The following is a 19,208-nucleotide window of genomic DNA, read 5'->3' as shown; positions in this document are numbered from 1 at the left end:
TTTTCAAACCTTGTACTTTGCTCCTATAAATATTTATCTCCAGCTTCAGCTTCTTTAGCTCCTCTTCCTGTATAGACATATTTTCCATAGATTAAGCTAACTTAATGGAATCATCAACAACTAATGTAGGAAGCACGGTAGAAGATGATGTTCATGTTGTCGTGGTTGTTGTAGGGACACCTTTTTGTAGTAGATATGTAATGGGAAATGCATCAAGAGGAACAACTGCAAGTTGTGAACTCTATTCCTTTTCTTTCAACAGTTTATCCATTTATGCTTCCATTACTTTGATCTGTGCACCTTGCTCCACTAGAAGCTTCAACATTTTTTACTTTTGTAGCTCTAATTGTTTCTCTAAGTTCGTTGGACAGACCATTTCCTCCAAGTAATTTGTAGTTTAGAGGCAGTGATATTTATCTGTGTAAAAGTAGAATACGCCATCTCTCCTGCCTACTTGTGCATATCTATTTGATCTAAAGGATGGACATCCTTTGACTCAAATTCAAAAGTGGTTTGTTTGAAATCTGTTGTTGACTTTGGTTGAGGGACCTGGGCCTGCAAGAATGCCATATGCATCCTTCCCTTCTCTGGACGGAGGAAGATTGTTTTCTGAGTTGTGCGGATATATTATCATGAATGGCTTCATTTCTCTGCTTAAAATCCTTGTATCTCTGAAAAATGTCCAAATGCCTCTGCTTTGTGGATGTTTATGGTGTCTAAGGGATAGTAGCTGGAATCTCTTTAGTAACTAAGAAATATGGGGACTCTTTGGTACCAATGTCAAACTTGAAAGTCTTCAAACATGATAGAACAATAGTGCCTTGTGTGTCCTCCAGCGATGGGAAGTTTATTTCAAAGCTTGAGCCCGCTTTAAGATTCTTAGTATATATTTTGAATTCTTTAGCTGAGACTTCGGTGACTGAGGGAGAATCATCTTCTCTTGCTCTATTATCTGTTTTCTCTCTGGGTATGGGAGTCTCTGAAGAAGTCCTAGAAAGTACTTGCTCCTCGCCTGCCTGCAATGTATTTTCTACCCAAGTGTGTTGGTTCATATATTTCTCTATTTCAGGCCTCTGAGTAAGCACATATGGTGTAGCTTTTTTTTCCACTCTCAACTTGGAAATTACCCCAAAGGGGTCATAAGACCAAGTGAAACTGAGAGGGAAGTTCATTTGTTTCAACAGGAGGTATGCTTCCTCTCATGTTGCTCTACTGTTGCAAATAAAGGGTCCTACTTGTGTTTTGATCCAGAACTGAGATTTCTTCTTCGCTGCCACAAAATGGATGTTATCATAATGAATTATTTTCCTAATGTACTCCAAGGCAAAAATTCTCATTGGCACATACTTGGGCAGTTTGTATGGTGGCATTTCTAAACCATATACTCCTATTTATGTGAATGACTGGTAAAGGTACCAGTCCCTATTTTGAGTTGTTCACTAAGTTGTAAAATCTCCTAAATGTCTTCACTAATCCTTGGAACCTGCTGGCCACTCAACAAACAAGTTGTTGGATACAAAAACTGGTCTATGAACTCTGAGAAACTGAATTCTTGTGATTGTTTTCTGACTAAGGAAGTCCAGAAAACAACAGACTGAGGCTCTCCTTGTTGATCAAGTTTCTACACTAAGAATGGAAACTTATATGTTTGAAAAAACATAAACATATATATGAGAATTGATGAATATTTGAACATTCCTTCAGTTAAAAACTGAAAGAATTGTTCATGAATTACATTTGATAAGAAATGACCATAGTCAAAGGTGATTGATGGTCCTTCTTCTGAAGAAAGGCTGGATAGAAAGCTTAGAATAGGCTCATATACCCACTCATCTCAATAGTAACCAAGAATGGATGACAAGATAGAGATAATCTGTCTTGGATTTAAGACATCTGTGGTTTATATCTTCTAACTTAGTAATCAAAGAACCCACAGTAAAAACCATTTTTCGTCAACATTTCAAATCCCAACAGGGATCCATCATCACGACTTCTTGAATGATGATAGTAGAAGAGCTTGAATGAGGGTTTTAAATAGTTTTTAATAGTTTTGAGGTGAGAAGATTTAAATGGATGTCGGCTTGTTTTAATCATTTTTATTTATTATTATCCTTATTATTAAATAATTTTAACGTATTTTAAAGTTTTTTCAAAAATCTATTTATTAATGTAATAATAAATAAATACTTTGATTTTTTAATCTTTATCATCAATATTTACTACTAAATGTTTAAATTTATTATTAAGGGTTTAATTCAGTTAATAGATTCAATAGTAGATCCAAATAATAATTAATCAAAATTATTATAATAAATATTTACATTATTAATATTAATATTCAATATATATTAATAATAATATGTGAATATATGAATATTTAAATTATTATTACTAAAAAGTAATATTAATATATTAATATTAAATATTAAATACTAAAATATATATCAATATTAATAATATTATTATAATTAATAATAATATTAATGTTAATGTATTAATAATAATTAATAACTAATTATTAATATTAATATAATTATTAATATTTGATATCAAATCCTAATAATTACTACTAAAAGATTAATTTTTATTAATAGTTTTTTTATAGTTTATTTAATTAATAGATTTATTAATAGGTCATAATAAATAATAAATAATAACATTTCATAATAATAATTAATGATAATAGTAATAGCTATTATCATAATTATTATTGTAAATGTTATAATTCATACCTAATAGCATTGAAAATTAATATTATGGAGAGAAACAGTGAAAGTAAAGCTACTAATTGTTAGAATAGGAGAGAGATATCTACCCACTGAGCACTATACCTGAGATGTATTGGTGATCTTAATCTGTCTTGTCCTTTGAGGGAACATAGAAGAGGGATATGGGGGATTTTTCTTAGGGAGTTGGGAGTCTTCATGGAGGAAGATTTCAAAAATGGCAGCTCTCTAGGGGAAGGTTAATTTCTGGTAAATTTCTTTGAGAGCTTCAAGGGAGAAAGGGGAGAGGGAATCACAGTGGGGAACCTACAGCATTTGATTTATGCTATCAGCTGTGATGGTGAAGAGAATTTCACCATTTGGGGAGATAATTTCCCTCTTGCTTGCAAGGTAAGAGGCTTGGCATCTTAGAAAGAATTCTAGAAAATGATAGGACTGAGGGACAACAAACAGAGGGAGTCTGGATTTCCAGAGGTGTATCTTATCGTACTGATCAAGGAATTTATCTTGAAACTAGCAACGTAATTCAAAAAGGTCGAATTCACACAGTGTTCCAACAATTTTTTAATCTATGTCTTCAAGTGGAATATGGTCTAAGTCGATAGGGGGAGTAAACATCAGATTGACTATCGGGACGGCTCTAGGTGCCATGGTGGTTGCAAAATGGAGAATTGAAGACTATAATAGCAGGAAATCGTTGTGTTTTCATTAATTGGTGGGAACTTAGAGTGGCAGACCTCTGTGAATTTATGAATGACAGACAACAGAAATGTTGCTGCAAAATTAGAGCACATAGGGGTGGGAGCAATATTGAATGAGCGAGGAAGAAAAGGTGTGATCACAGAGGAAAATTCCATATTTATTAGCTGCGAATTGGCCTTAACCGTTGGATTAATGGTCTTTTTAGGGCATTAATTCCTGTAATGGCACGGACAAACAGATAAGGAATTTATGGAGGTTGCAATGGTCTTAGACTTGGGAATTGGGGATTGGTGGACAAGTGGAGCAGGATCATTGGTGGGAGTGACAGGGATAAGGGCAGGTGGTATGACAGGAGTGGGAGTTGCGAAGGGACATGGAGGCGACAGTTGGCGGGAGGCAAGCTGAAGCGGGATAGAAAAATAACGTTCGCAGGGGGGGAGGGCAGTATTCGGTAAGTGCAGGGAGGTCCGAAATCACACGGTGTTGACATGTAAGGAGGCGGTAAATCGATTTTCGAACCCCCCCCCCCCCCCTCCCCATGTCATTAAACATTATCGCTTCTGAGGGGTCCAAAACCTATCGTGGGTCATCAGATCAATGCTATGGGATATCGGGGGGTCGTGAAATGGGGGGAGGTTAACAACGGAGGGCCCCGCGACATAATTTTGGGCACATGCATAATAGCCCAAAGTCAAAGCTTTGGATATGAACCACTTTAGAAAATGATATCAAAAACCTTTATTTTTCCTATCCTAATGCTATTTTAAAGCAAATGAGGGTGCATTTGAGCATGAAAACCATTTCAATTCTTTTCATTCTAAGAGATAAAGAATATTTATTTCATCTTACTAAACTAATCTAATCAACTAAATTATTCTAGATTAAACAATTGTATCAACTTTATTCACCTATTCTACCTATCTAATCTTAGACAAGATTAAATTGTTTGGCTAAGTTATTCACTCTAACCTAATTAACATAAATCGAAAACAACTTGAACATGATTAAACTGTATGTCTCAAGCAGAAAAGGTTTGTGGCATTTTAAACAAGTTGTACACAATTTCACAAATTTATTCTTTACAAATCTAGAAGGCTAGTAAAGGCACCTAAGTTAGCATCACTTTCACATCTATTCATTTTTTTGTGGTGTTCATTTATCATTTCTTTTATTTTTCTCTTTTTTTATATGCTTGTATTTATACCCTCTTTTCATTTTTTATTTTCATTTTTCTATCTTTGTTTAAAAATCATTTGCAGAAAGCTATATTATTTACAATCTGAAATATTGAAAGCAACTATTCAATGATAAATTGATCCTATAAATTATAGGACCCTAACACCGTGGACATGTCATTCCCTTAGAGGTTGAAACCACCTAACAGGGTCCTTCATTAACCACCCCTACCGAGGAAGGTATCACTATTACATGTTCGAAGCCCCAAATTTAGAAGGGAAACCAATTATGAAGTCCTCACTTCTGCTCTTGATTAACAAGATTATTTACTTAATTACTCTAATGAATAATTGTATTTTAAGGTGAGGAGACACATTGGATCTTATAGAGGATTACAGGTGGGCTTCCATCTTGGACTTGGCCTCCCTATATGGGAGCCAAGCCCTCCAGAGGATCAAAATGGAATTTGTAGGGTGAGATTTGAGAGTTGTGGGCCTCCATTCATGCAGAACATTGATTTCCACACCCTGGGCTTCTTCAGCACCACCATATGCTTGTTCATGGCCCAGTTATTCAAGATGATGATGCACTTGGGCCATGTTGCCCCAGCTGACTACACATTGCACTCAACACTTTGTAGTTGATCGAAGGCCTAGAGGAGGTTATGTCTTTCGTAGCGAAATATAGGAGGGCATGTGTCATCTTATAGCCCTCATTAATAGAGCATCGACTTGATTTTAAGCCACTTGGAGACCCATGAGACCCATTTGGAGCCCACAAAGCCAAAATAGGGGTTCAGAGATGTTTTGCAACATATGAAGGGCATGACCCTCTTCACCATGATTTTCAAGGCCATCTCTCACATTTTTAGCATAAGAGGCCTCAACGCTGCCCCTCTAGGCCTCCACGCATGCATGACGTCAGCCTTGTGTGGGCTTAGGAGAGAGATAAAATAATTTTGAAAATCTATCATGGTTGGCTTGTAACCGTGGTTAGGTTACTTATCACATTAGGCATGTAAAGGGGATTTGCCTTTTGTAATTTGAACTCATAACTATTCTATAAATAGGTGAGACTTAGTCTCATCCAAAACCATCACAGTTGGGTTTTTGCATAAAGTATTAAATATTTCACATCTACAATTTAGAGTGTTGATTTTTGAGATGCTTGGGGGGGTACTCCAAGCCCTAGGGTTCAGGGTTTGGATGGTGGAGCACCCCAAGAGTCATTTGTGGGCTTGGAACCTAAGGTTGGGGTTTTGCACCCATCGTTGTTTGGGCTAAAACCATGGACACATTTCAACATTTGATGGATAAGGATGATAGTACTCATCGAGACGAATCTAACGCATCAAAAATCATTTGATTTCGAGTTGAAGAAATAGAGTTATGAATTTTTTAAAGGTATGTGTGGGCATGGTGGCACAAGGTCAAGGTCAGCTTGATGTTAATAAGCCTTGTGACAGGTTGTCAAGCCCTATGATGACGTTTTTGTCATTTCTCACATCCAAAGTGAGCAACACAACACAAGAGGAGCTCATTGAAGAAGGAAGACCAATTTTGTCTTGGCCGCATGAAAAGGAAGGAAACCAACGAGGAAAAGGAAGGCATGTCAAGGTTGTTTGGTGACCGAATTGTTGTGCAAGAGGGCCAAGGAGTAGGTGTCAAGGTCTGGAGTCATTTGGGCTTGTTTATGGCTGGATTATCCTCAAACAAGGTTGTTGCAGGCCTGTGGAGGAAATATGAAGCATATCGTGGTGATTAAAGGAGGGGTAGAGGTCTAGTTGAGGGCTAGAACAACCTAGAATCAAAGTGGAGTTGCATGACCTCTCAAAGAAGGACTATCACAGTTGTAGAGAGAAATTTTGGTAAGGAAACGAGGGCTAGAAATGAATGTGGTATTGCCCTAGCTAGACCGAAGTTGACAGCAAAGAAACATACCCTTAAACAATGAGCAAAAGGTATGTACTTTCGTATGCTCTTGTAGATGTTGGATCCTAGTGAAGGATCAATTTTTGTTGTAGCCTGTACGTGCCATGTGTTGAGGTTGTTGGCATTATGTTTCTGGTATGGCTATATGTTACAGATGTTGTACTTGATGGCAACTCCCGTGGCAAGACTCTCAATTTGTTGAAAATTAAGAAGTACGCAGGAAATCAGTTCAGGAGGTGCGTACCCGCAGGTACACCATGCAGGGACCGCGTCCAGATACGCAGGCCAGCCGTTCAGGAGGTGCGTCCCCCCAGTGCACACATTTCAAGGCAGAGAAAAGTACATGTGGGGTTTTCTTATGTTTTACTCTTGGTATTTAGCCGACGGTATTATGTTATTATGGTGTCGGCTCGTGGTATTGATCCATGATTTAAGGAAGAGCTTTCCTATATAAAGCAAAGGAGATCATTTGGCTTGAGTATGTTTTCGATTGAATATCTTATGAGGGCTAGATCTGGTCTAGATCTAAACAAGGCGAATCTACTGATGGACCGAGATCTCTTCGGCGCATGTTCAGATCTGTAGATCTGACTGTCTGGGTTACTTCTGAAGTCTTGAAATCATCTATGCTCAGAGGTACGCAGGTGCAGTAAGAGAAAAGTGCGTACATACGCAAGAACGAAGCGTTTCAGGTGCGCCGGTACGCAGGCACAGAAGGGTTTAGGTGCGCCAGTACGCAGGCGCAGAAGGGTTCAGGTGCGTCGGTACGCAGGCACAGAAGAGCTGCAGGTGCGCCGGTACGCAGGCACAGAAGGGTTGCAGGTACGTACATACGCAGGCAGTTCAATAAACTCAGAGCGAGGTACGCAGGCTAGCAGTTGAGCAGGGTGCGTCCGGTACGCAGGCTAGCAGTTGAGCAGGGTGCATACTGTAAGCATGCAAGCAGTTGAGCAGGGTGAGTACAGTAAGCAGGCCAGCAGTTGAGCAGGTTGCTTACGTAAGCAGGCAAGCAGTTGAGCAGGGTGCTTACTTCTCTTAAAATCTTTGTTTATCATTATTGTGTTCTGGGTTTGGTCCTATTATTGTTGATCTGGCTACTACAGTTGATTGGGTGATTCTCTTATACTTGATGATCAATTGATGCTTATGGATCCAGTTTGAAAATTTATGAAAAGTAGTCCTTGTAAGAAAAGAAGTAGGGGGTTGTAGCTCCCTTCCAGGAGAGACTGGAAAACGAGAGAGAGTTGTAGCTCTCTGCAGGTTGCAGCCTGCGTACTGGTAAAGGACTGCACCAGTACAAAACCAATGTAAAAGGAGTTTCTAATTTGAAAGAAGATAGAGACATATTGCAGTAGGTGGTTTTCACCCACATTGTGTTTCCACCTTACATCTTGTATTCTTTGGTGTGACTATCTGTTTTCTTTTGTTCATGCTCATTATTTTATGGTACTGACATGCAAAAATAATTCAAAGAACAAATAAAGAAGATTTATTAAAAGAATTATATAATACTGATTCACCCCCCTCTCAGTATTATTTCCAACAATTGGTATCAGAGCAGGTCCTTCAGAGAAGCTTGATCGCTTGAAGGTAGATCGTTCATCATGAGCAACTACGAGAGAGAAGCATCAATCAGGCCACCGGTTTTTGATGGGACAAACTTCAATTATTGGAAGGTAAGAGTTACTGCCTATCTTCAATCTCTTGGTACAGAAGTTTGGGACATCGTAGAGACAGGCTACGCTTTTCCTTCAGCTACTCCTACAGATGCAGCCGAGAAAAAGAAGTATGAAACAAATGCGAAAGCAGTCAGTACTCTATTAGGATGTATATCTCAATCAGAATTCATGAAGGTAATGCACTATAAATCCGCAAAAGAGATATGGGACAAAATTGTCACGAGCTATGAAGGAGATGAACAGGTAAAACGTGCTAAACTTCAAACTCTCAGAATTCAGTATGAGACTCTCAAAATGTATAATGATGAAAGTGTGGCTAACTATTTTCTTCGGGTAGATGAGGTTGTTAACTGTATGAAAAATTTGGGTGAAGAAATAAAAGAGGCTGTTGTGGTTGAAAAGGTTCTAAGATCATTGTCCCCCAAGTTTGAATCTAAAGTATCTGCAATAGAAGAAAAGGAAAATCTACGAATTCTTACTATGTCTCAGCTACATGGAATTCTAACTGCTTATGAAATGAGAAAGGGAGGTCCATCAGACAGAAGAGAAGCTGCTTTCAAGGCATCAGGCAAAGGAGATTATTATGAAGCGAGCCACGTCCCAGAAGAAGAGGAAGAAGAATCAAATTTTGTCAGAAATCTTCAAAGGGGTTCTGGAAGGTTCAGAGGTAAGTTACCTTTTAAATGCTTTGCTTGTGGAAGAGTAGGTCATTATGCTGCAAAATGTCCTTATAAGGATAAAGGAAAGGAACCTGCTAGATGGAACAAGAAACAGAATGCAAATAAGAAAAGCTACTACACTCATGAAGATAGTGATGGTCTATCAAACAGTGATGAAGATGAACAAGGTAATGAATATAAGTTGTTAATGGCATTTGAAGATGATGATTATATGGATGCTATAGATGTGGATAACCTTTATGATGAAATTACTAGACTCAAGAGATGTATAGAAGAAAAGAACATGATCATTGATACTCTACAATTTCAAATTGATGAAAAGGAAAAACATCTTGAAAAATTAGAAGGTGAAATTGTTGGTCTTAGAAAAGAGATTGAGAAAACAAAAGCTATTAATCTCAAGTTTGTCAAAGGATCTGAAACTTTGGATGAGATTATCAATGTGCAGCGGTCTCCTCTAAACAAAACAGGTCTGGGCTATAATGGAGAAACCTCTCAAGCATCCACCTCAAAAAGTTATCTTGATGCAGCAAGAAGAAATGAGCAAAAGCACAATGAAGATCATCAGGTAAATGAGGGACAAATTACAAACAGAAACTATCAGGGGCAATCCATCTTAAGGGTGAACAAAAGCTACAACCAGCCACAGGTAAAATCTTCTCAATTTGGTTCAAGAATAGATGACAATAGAAATTACAATCAATTGGCTGGTAGATTCGATAACTGCAGAAGTTTCTTCAATGGACAATGCTTTTCTTGCCATAACTTTGGTCACAAAGCAGCTCAATGTGTTGCATATAAAACGATCATGACTAGGGAAGCTCAAAAACAAAGAAGTATGACGGGGATTACAAAAAGGACCTATAACAACTTTTCGGTTCTTGAAAATGAAGTTGAATGTTCTATTTGCAATAACTTTGGTCATGAAGACTCTGAATGCAGGAGCAGGTTTCAGCAGAAAAAGGAACAAGCCTCAAGCACCAAAACATGGAGAATAAAGGAACCTCAAACAGAAAGATGTGGGATAGCATTTTATGCAGAGGGACAGGAAAATCTATGGTACATTGACAGTGGATGTTCGAAGCATATGACAGGTGATAAAGAAAAACTTGAGTCTTATTCTACTCTAGAAAAGGGAAAGAAAGTCTCTTTTGGAAATGATACTCCTGCAACTATAAAAGGAAAAGGCATTGCTCAGTTAAAAGAAAAGGTCAAGGCTGGAAATGTTTTGTATGTTGATGGATTGAAGCATAATCTTCTAAGTGTCAGCCAGATGTGTGATCAAAGAACCGAGGTTATATTCAGATCAAATGGATGTCTTGTTCGTGATCTTGATACAGGTAAAACAGTGATCAAAGGCAAAAGAACTCCAAATAATCTGTACATATTTGAAGAAGGAAAACAACAATGCTATCTGAGCAAGGATGATGAGCACTGGTTATGGCATCGGAGGTTGGGACATCTAAGCTTTTCACAAATAAGGAAAGCATGCAAATATCAGGCAGTTCGTGATCTTCCAGATATCAAAATTCCTGACAACACCATATGCAAATCATGTCAGTTTGGAAAACAAACCAGAACTAACTTTCCAGAGAAAGAAGGATCAGCTAGCATGCCTCTTGAGCTAGTACATACAGATACATGCGGTCCTTTCAGGAAAAGAACACCTCGAGGAGAAGAATACTTGATATTATTCATTGACGATTTCTCCAGGTTTGTCTGGTTAGGACTTATGAAGCACAAAGATGAAGCATTCGAAAAATTCAAATCCTTCAAAGCCTTGGTTGAAAATCAATCAGGTCACAAAATTAAGTGCCTCAGATCTGATAGAGGTGGGGAATTTACTTCAAATGAATTTTTCGATTTCTGTGAAGAACATGGGATAAGAAGAGAATTCTCTACAGCAAGAACTCCTTAGCAAAATGGAGTTGTGGAAAGGATGAACAGAACAATCCAACAAATGGCTCGTGCTATGCTTGATGAGTCAGGAACTCCCGCAACCTTCTGGGGTGAAGCTGCACATGCTGCGGTTGTTATTCTCAACAAAACAAACGTCCGGGTGAACAGCACTCAAACTCCTCATGAGATCTGGAGTGGTAGGACTCCTTCGGTAAAGCACTTCAAAATCTTTGGGAGCAAATGCTATATCAAGAATACGGATGAGCAGCTTGGAAAACTTGAACCTAGAGCAGATGAAGGCATTCTTCTTGGTTACTCTCCATATAGCAAAGCATACAAATGCTACAATAAAAGACTTGGCAGAATTGTTGACAGCATTGATTTAGTGGTTGATGAAAAGGGATACATTCCTAGGCAAGTACATCATGAAGACATCGAAGAAGATGAAGGCTACCCCCAACGACATAATGATGAAGAAGAAGAACCTCAAGAAGAACCTCAAGAAGAAGAACCAGAGGAGCAAACAAGAATAGAAGAAAAGACTCCATCCAGATATGTTCAGAAGAATCATCCAGAATCTCAGATTATGGGGCAGAAAGAAGCAGGTGTACAAACAAGAAGAACAGTTGCAGAAGCTTCAAGCTATTTGGCATTACTCTCCTCTACTGAACCACAAAATGTGAAAGAGGCATGCAAAGATGAATGTTGGGTGAAAGCAATGGATGAAGAACTTGAGCAGATCGAAAAGAACAACACTTGGGAGCTGGTTCCTAGACCAAAAGATAAGAATGTTATCGGAACAAAATGGGTCTTCAAAAATAAATTGAATGAAAATGGAGAAGTAATTAGAAACAAAGCCAGACTTGTTTGTAAAGGGTATGCGCAGCAAGAAGGAATAGACTTTGAAGAAACCTTTGCTCCTGTTGCAAGACTTGAGGCCATCCGAATGTTCCTTGCTCTCTCAAGTTTTCAAAACTTCAAAGTATTTCAAATGGACGTGAAATCAGCCTTTCTGAATGGAGACTTGGAAGAAGAAGTGTACATTGAACAGCCAGATGGGTTCATTCTTGGAAATGATCCAAATCTTGTATGCAGATTGAAAAAGGCTCTCTATGGTCTCAAACAAGCTCCAAGGGCTTGGTACTATCATTTGGACAAATATCTTCATCAACAAGGCTTTTCAAAAGGATCGACAGATAGCAATCTTTATATAAAAGTTGAAAATGACAAATTGCTAATACTTGTTGTGTATGTAGATGACATTATTTTTGGGAGCAATGAAGAAGCTATGAGTCAAAGCTTTGCCTCGGTCATGCAGAAAGAATTTGAAATGTCCTTGCTAGGAGAACTGACATATTTCCTTGGTTTGCAAATCCAACAAAAAGGAGGAGGAATCTTTTTATCTCAAACCAAGTATCTCAAACAGATTTTGAAGAAATATGGTATGGAAGATGCAAAACCAGTATGTACACCCATGGTCACAGGATGTAGCCTCAGTGCAAATGATGAATCTGCAGCAGTACATCAACCAACGTACAGATCTATGATTGGAAGTTTACTTTATTTGACAGGTACCCGACCAGACATCATGCATGCAGTTGGAATAGTTGGAAGATTTCAGGCAAATCCGAAGGAGACTCATCTTCAGGCAGTGAAGAGAATTTTCAAATACCTTCAAGGGACTCAAAATTATGGCTTATGGTATCCTAGAGATACAGATCTTACACTTCATGCTTATACAGATGCAGATTGGGCCGGAAGCATGGATGACAGGAAAAGCACAAGTGGTGGTGCGTTCTTTATGGGTTCCAGACTGGTATCTTGGTTCAGCAAGAAACAGAGTTCAATTGCCTTGTCTACAGCCGAAGCGGAATATGTTGTTGTTGCATCTTGTTGTACCCAACTCCTTTGGATGATGCAGACTTTGCAGGACTTTCAAATCACTTGTACACCACCAATCCCCATCTTATGTGATAACACAAGTGCAATCAGCATCTCAAAGAATCCTGTTATGCATTCAAAAACCAAGCACATACCAATCAAGTACCATTTTCTCCGGGAACAAGTACTTGAACAGAAGGTCAAGTTGGAGTATGTTCCTTCTAAGGAACAAGTTGCTGATATTCTCACCAAACCATTGCCCAGGGACACTTTTGAATACCTCAGGCAAAAGCTGGGGGTTGTTGATGCATCATCTTATTGTTGAACCTTTTCTGATTGATGGTACAGGTTCAGGGGGAGCATATAATGCATTGTTGGCATTATGGAGGATGGTCAGAAGGAGATCTTGGAAATAGCTGCAATATGTCTCTATCTCTTTCATGGTGAATTATGGTTCTTCGTTGCAGATCTGGTTCATATTCAGGGGGAGCATGTTCTTAGGGGGAGCATAACCCTTTGCCCTTGATGTCAAAGGGGGAGAATGAAGCTGAAGATTGTGAGGTTGCCATCAAGTCCAAAGGGGGAGATTGTTGGCATTATGTTTCTGGTATGGCTATATGTTACAGATGTTGTACTTGATGGCAACTCCCGTGGCAAGACTCTCAATTTGTTGAAAATTAAGAAGTACGCAGGAAATCAGTTCAGGAGGTGCGTACCCGCAGGTACACCATGCAGGGACCGCGTCCAGATACGCAGGCCAGCCGTTCAGGAGGTGCGTCCCCCCAGTGCACACATTTCAAGGCAGAGAAAAGTACATGTGGGGTTTTCTTATGTTTTACTCTTGGTATTTAGCCAACGGTATTGTGTTATTATGGTGTCGGCTCGTGGTATTGATCCATGATTTAAGGAAGAGCTTTCCTATATAAAGCAAAGGAGATCATTTGGCTTGAGTATGTTTTGGGTTGAATATCTTATGAGGGCTAGATCTGGTCTAGATCTAAACAAGGCGAATCTACTGATGGACCGAGATCTCTTCGGCGCATGTTCAGATCTGTAGATCTGACTGTCTGGGTTACTTCTGAAGTCTTGAAATCATCTATGCCCGGAGGTACGCAGGTGCAGTAAGAGAAAAGTGTGTACATACGCAGGAACGAAGCGTTTCAGGTGCGCCGGTACACAGGCACAGAAGGGTTCAGGTGCGCCGGTACGCAGGCACAGAAGAGCTGCAGGTGCGCCGGTACGCAGGCACAGAAGGGTTGCAGGTGCGTACATACGCAGGCAGTTCAATAAACTCAGAGCGAGGTACGCAGGCTAGCAGTTGAGCAGGGTGCGTCCGGTACGCAGGCTAACAGTTGAGCAGGGTGCGTACTGTAAGCATGCAAGCAGTTGAGCAGGGTGAGTACAGTAAGCAGGCCAGCAGTTGAGCAGGGTGCTTACGTAAGCAGGCAAGCAGTTGAGCAGGGTGCTTACTTCTCTTAAAATCTTTGTTTATCATTATTGTGTTCTGGGTTTGGTCCTATTATTGTTGATCTGGCTACTACAGTTGATTGGGTGATTCTCTTATACTTGATGATCAATTGATGCTTATGGATCCAGTTTGAAAATTTATGAAAAGTGGTCCTTGTAAGAAAAGAAGTAGGGGGTTGTAGCTCCCTTCCAAGAGAGACTGGAAAACGAGAGAGAGTTGTAGCTCTCTGCAGGTTGCAGCCTGCGTACTGGTAAAGGACTGCACCAGTACAAAACCATTGTAAAAGGAGTTTCTAATTTGAAAGAAGATAGAGACATATTGCAGCAGGTGGTTTTCATCCACATTGGGTTTCCACCTTACATCTTGTGTTCTTTGGTGTGACTATCTGTTTTCTTTTGTTCATGCTCATTATTTTATGGTACTGACATGCAAAAATAATTCAAAGAACAAATAAAGAAGATTTATTAAAAGAATTATATAATACTGATTCACCCCCCTCTCAGTATTATTTCCAACAGAGGTTGATTTGGGCAGTTGCAGACCTCAACTAGGAGTAGATCTTGCAGTGATTGGATTGGGTGCCATTGGACTGGTGGAGGGTATCATGTTGGCTACCCAAAGTAGCTTGTGTCTATTAGCCATAAAGAGAGTTTGACTACTGAATTTTGGGTGAAGTTGTTGAGCCTATGTGTAGTTCTTTGATGGATGAAAGAGGCTACTAGGAGGCAGATTGGAGCTCAGGTGTTGTCCAACCTAGAAGAGCAGATTAGATCAGCCCGTGTTTATTGAAGCATAAGTGACTTGCAATAGTGATAGGTGGAAGCCTTCTTGGAGGCTCTATGTGTTGTCCTTTGATGAACAAAGGGGTAGCTAGAGAGAAAAATGGGAGTGAAGGACCGGCAGGACAACGTACGACATAAACTTTGCAACATGATTATCATTGTATCTTGTATTCCATAGACTATTGTATTATTCAGATTGGTTTAATATAACAAAGATTGGGTTGTACATATTTGTACAATATTTCGTAAAAAGTTTTCTATACATGTACATGTGTGATTTATTGCTTTATATTTTCCTTTGTGCAAAGTAGCTTTTGTTGAGATTCTTGGTTTGGTAGCGTCAGGGATTCTATGATTCTATCCTAGACCCAAGATCATGAAAATTCAACATGGTATCAGAGTGTGTCTAAGCCACTTTGGAAGTTAATGAATCATCAGATTGCACAACGAAGTACAACTTAAGAGGGAGTTGGTCACATTGTAGATGAAGGTCTCACTACAATGTCGAAGTTGCAAGCTGGCCTCTAGTATGAGGACAAGTTGCAGGGGTTGTCCAACTATAGTCCATGGAAGGAAAGGGTCAATTTGGCTTTGCAGGTCTACAGGATCTGGGACTTTGCCGAGAAAGCCATCAAGAAGCCAACTGACCCAAAGGCGTTGGAAGTGTACAAGGATTTGGATATGAGAGCGAGATTGATCATCCTTGATGGTGTGAAGGATCCCCTAATACCTCATTTGTCTGGGAAGAACACTGCACATGAGATGTGGATGGCTCTTCAGAATTTGTTCCATAATAAGAACGAGAATCGAGTACTAGTATTGGAGGATAAGTTGAAGTCCACCAAGATGATATAGGGTGAAGGAGTGACTTTGTATCTGACGAGATTGTCTCAAGTCAAAGATGAGATTTCTGCCATCGGTGTGACTATTTCAAATTCTGATATGGTGAAGATTGCTTTGAAAGGGTTTGCCAAGGAATGGAAGCCCTTCATCAAAGGGATCATTTCCAGAGAGAAGTTTCCCAACTGGAATAGGTTGTGGGATGACTTCATTCAGGAAGAGTTGTGAGATGGGGATCTTCATCCAAAGAAGAAGACTTTCGATGATGATGTGGCACTTGCAGCATGAATGAAGGGTAAGAAAAAGGACTTGAGTAAAGTCAAGTGTTTCAACAGTGGTGAGATGGGTCATTTTTCATCGAGATGTTCGATGAAGAAGATGTGAGATGACGAGAAGAAGAAAGGGAAGCAATTCGTCAGTGTTGCCACTTCTACTGAGATAGATGCTCTCCCTGGGAGGTTGGAGGAGGAGGACTCTGCTATGATCTCTCATTTCTCGCAGGGTGTTATCAATGAGGATGGATGGTACATGGACAGTGTTGCATTAAAGCATATGACAGGGTCATAGGAGGTTTTTGAGACTCTAGCTGAATGGGACTCGAAGTTTCACATGGTGTTGGGCAACAAGAGTAAGAAGGATATCGGAGGATCAAGAATTGTGCCATTCAGGATGGAGACAAGATGAGTGATGCAGGTCCAGGATGTATTGCTTGTACTAGGACTCATATATAGCGTGATCTTTGTCTCAGTGATCGAGAAGAAGTGGTTTGAAGTCTTGTTACAGGATGGGAAGGCAAGACTCAAGCCCAAAGGCTCTAGCTCTGCAGGTATTGTTCTTGGGGTTAGAGAGAATGGTCTATATAGGCTGACGGGAAAGCCTATGGATCATGGGAAGAAGAAGCAGGTGGAGTAGGTGCATGCTTCATAGGTATAGGTATAGGTTCCAGAGAAGAAGATCCAGGTTCTAGAGGTTCACAGGGAGTCGAGTTCTAGTGGGAGTTTGCAGGTTCAGAGGGAGACTTTTCAACCCAAGAAGAATGTGTGGTCAGTGGGGAGCAAGGGTGCTTCCAAATCTTCCAAGAATGAATCATACAGGGATTGGAAAGTGATACAAGAGAAGAAGAAGAAGCACGATGCACCCAGTGATAGCGACACTTACGAGAGAGGCGTAGTTCATGCTACAAGGATTGCTGCAGTGATGAGTGCCAAGAGTTGGGCGAGTGTTGCGAGTAGTGATGATGATGATGAGTTAATTCCTAGTCTTGGAAGTACCTCCCTCGCTAAGAGGGAGTGTTGATTTTTTAGTAGCTTGGAAGGTACTCCAAGCCCTAGGGTTTAGGGTTTGGAGGGTGGAGCACCACAAGAGTCACTTGTGGGCTTGGAATCCAAGGTTGGGGTTTTTCACCCATCGTTGTTTGGGATAAAACCATGGGCACATTTCGACATGTGATGGATGAGGATGATAGTACTCGTCGAGATGAATCTGACGCATCGAAAAACATATGATTTCGAGTTGTATAAATGAAGTTATGAATTTTTGAAAGTTATGTGTGGGAATGGTGGCACAAGGTCAAGGTCGGCTTGATGTTAATAAGCCTTGTGACAAGTTGTCAAGCCCTATGATGACGTTTTTTTGGAGCCCTCATATTGGATATAAATATGAGGTGATTACAGTGTCATTTCTCACATCCAAAGTGAGCAACACAACATAAGAGGACCTCGTTGAAGAAGGAAGACCAATTTTGTCTTGGTCGCAGGCAAGGGAAGGAAACAAATGAGGAAAAGGAAGGGCTATTAGGGTTGTTTAGTGACTGAATTGTTGTGTAGGAGGGATGAGGAGCAAGTGTCAAGGTTTGGATTGATTTGGCACTTGTTTATGGGTGGATTGTCCTCAAACAAGACTATCGTCGGCCTATGGAGGAAATTTAAATAATGTTGCAATTATTAAAGGAGGGACCGAGGTCTGGTTGAGGGCTAGAACAACCTGGAATTGAAGTGGATTAGCACAACCTCTCAAATAAGGACTATTGCAGTTGTAGAGAGCAAATATGGGCAGGACACGAGGGTTGGAAATTAATATGGTATTTCCCTAACCAGACCGAAGTTGACAACAGAGAAATAGACTCTTAAACAGTGAGAAAAGGATATGTATTTTTGTTAATTTTAGATAACAATGGTATGTTCCATGCTTTAGTACAAATTAATTTGATGTTCCTTATCAGCGCAATGACAATTTCCAACTATATTGAGTAGCAATCACAATAACTTAAAGACAGTGATAGAAAATGCAGATAGAACATAAAAACATGTGCAGAAGACAAGTCAAGACAAGAGGACACAAGATATGGTGAATGCTAGGGGCAAACCCCAATGTGGGGAAACCCTTTGATCAAATCTTCTTATTATTCTTAAATAGTTTAGCAAAGAGAGGGAGAGTACAAATATCAAAATTACATGCCCAAAACAGTCCTACCAAATCAGCAGTCAATGCAGCCCTAACCAGAAAGTCAACAGTGGTCAATGTTGCCCCAAAATGTCCTCCAAGAAGCTTGGTCAACTGCAGAATAATTCATCCTGCCAAGGGAGTTAAAGTCAACCTAAAAACATCTCGGTCTACCCAATCAAACCTTGTTGTAATTTATGTGGTTAAACGAGAAATTCAGCGTTGAAATCAACTCAGTCAAACTATCCCCAAACACCTCGAAAATAATTCCAATCAATGTGGCCTTCAGAAAGAATAATTCTTCCCTCTAGATCAAATTCAAAACATGGTCAAACAATCCAAGTCAACGTTGGTCAACACTGCCCTAATTCCTGAAATTTTCGGCTTCCAAAAACAATCCAAAAATTGATCCTCTTCCACACGTGCAAAGTAGAGAAGCCTCCAAGTTGTATGAACCAATTAGGAGAGGAGAGAGAAGATGATGTGATGAGTTGAGATGATGTCCAAATGAGAGATAGGTCACTCCTATTTATACACTTCGTTGAGGGTGAGGACACATCCATTGGGCTTCATGAGCCTACATTTGACTGAGGTTGACCTTAACAACTTGTCCATGAGAAAGAATAAATTCAAAATTTCATTTCTGCTTGTCAGAATGAGATGATATTTATATAAAATTGTACCTCTCGAAAAGAGGAATCCAATGCAATAATCATCTCCATCAAAAGAGTTGTCATATGGTGGAAGTTGGCCCTAGTTTCCAATTTTAACACTCCCTCTCAACTAGGGAGAATTCCACCTACCAATCCATCTAACATCATCATGCCAACTTGTCATCTTGTAGCATCCCTATCATCAGTGCCCTTCTCTACTCTTCTTTGATGAACCATGAAGTAATAATGAAGAAGAAGTGATCGAGAGTGAGTCATAAGATCATACTACTCTCCACTGAAAAAAGTCAATCCTTGATCCCAAATCAAGTTGTTAAACACCATGCATCCT

The sequence above is a fragment of the Pinus tabuliformis genome, chromosome 7, assembly GCF_031772625.1.
Source record: "Pinus tabuliformis cultivar Carrire ecotype Pingquan chromosome 7, CPIR1, whole genome shotgun sequence".
Classification (NCBI taxonomy): domain Eukaryota; kingdom Viridiplantae; phylum Streptophyta; class Pinopsida; order Pinales; family Pinaceae; genus Pinus; species Pinus tabuliformis.
This window is presented reverse-complemented; position numbering follows the sequence as displayed.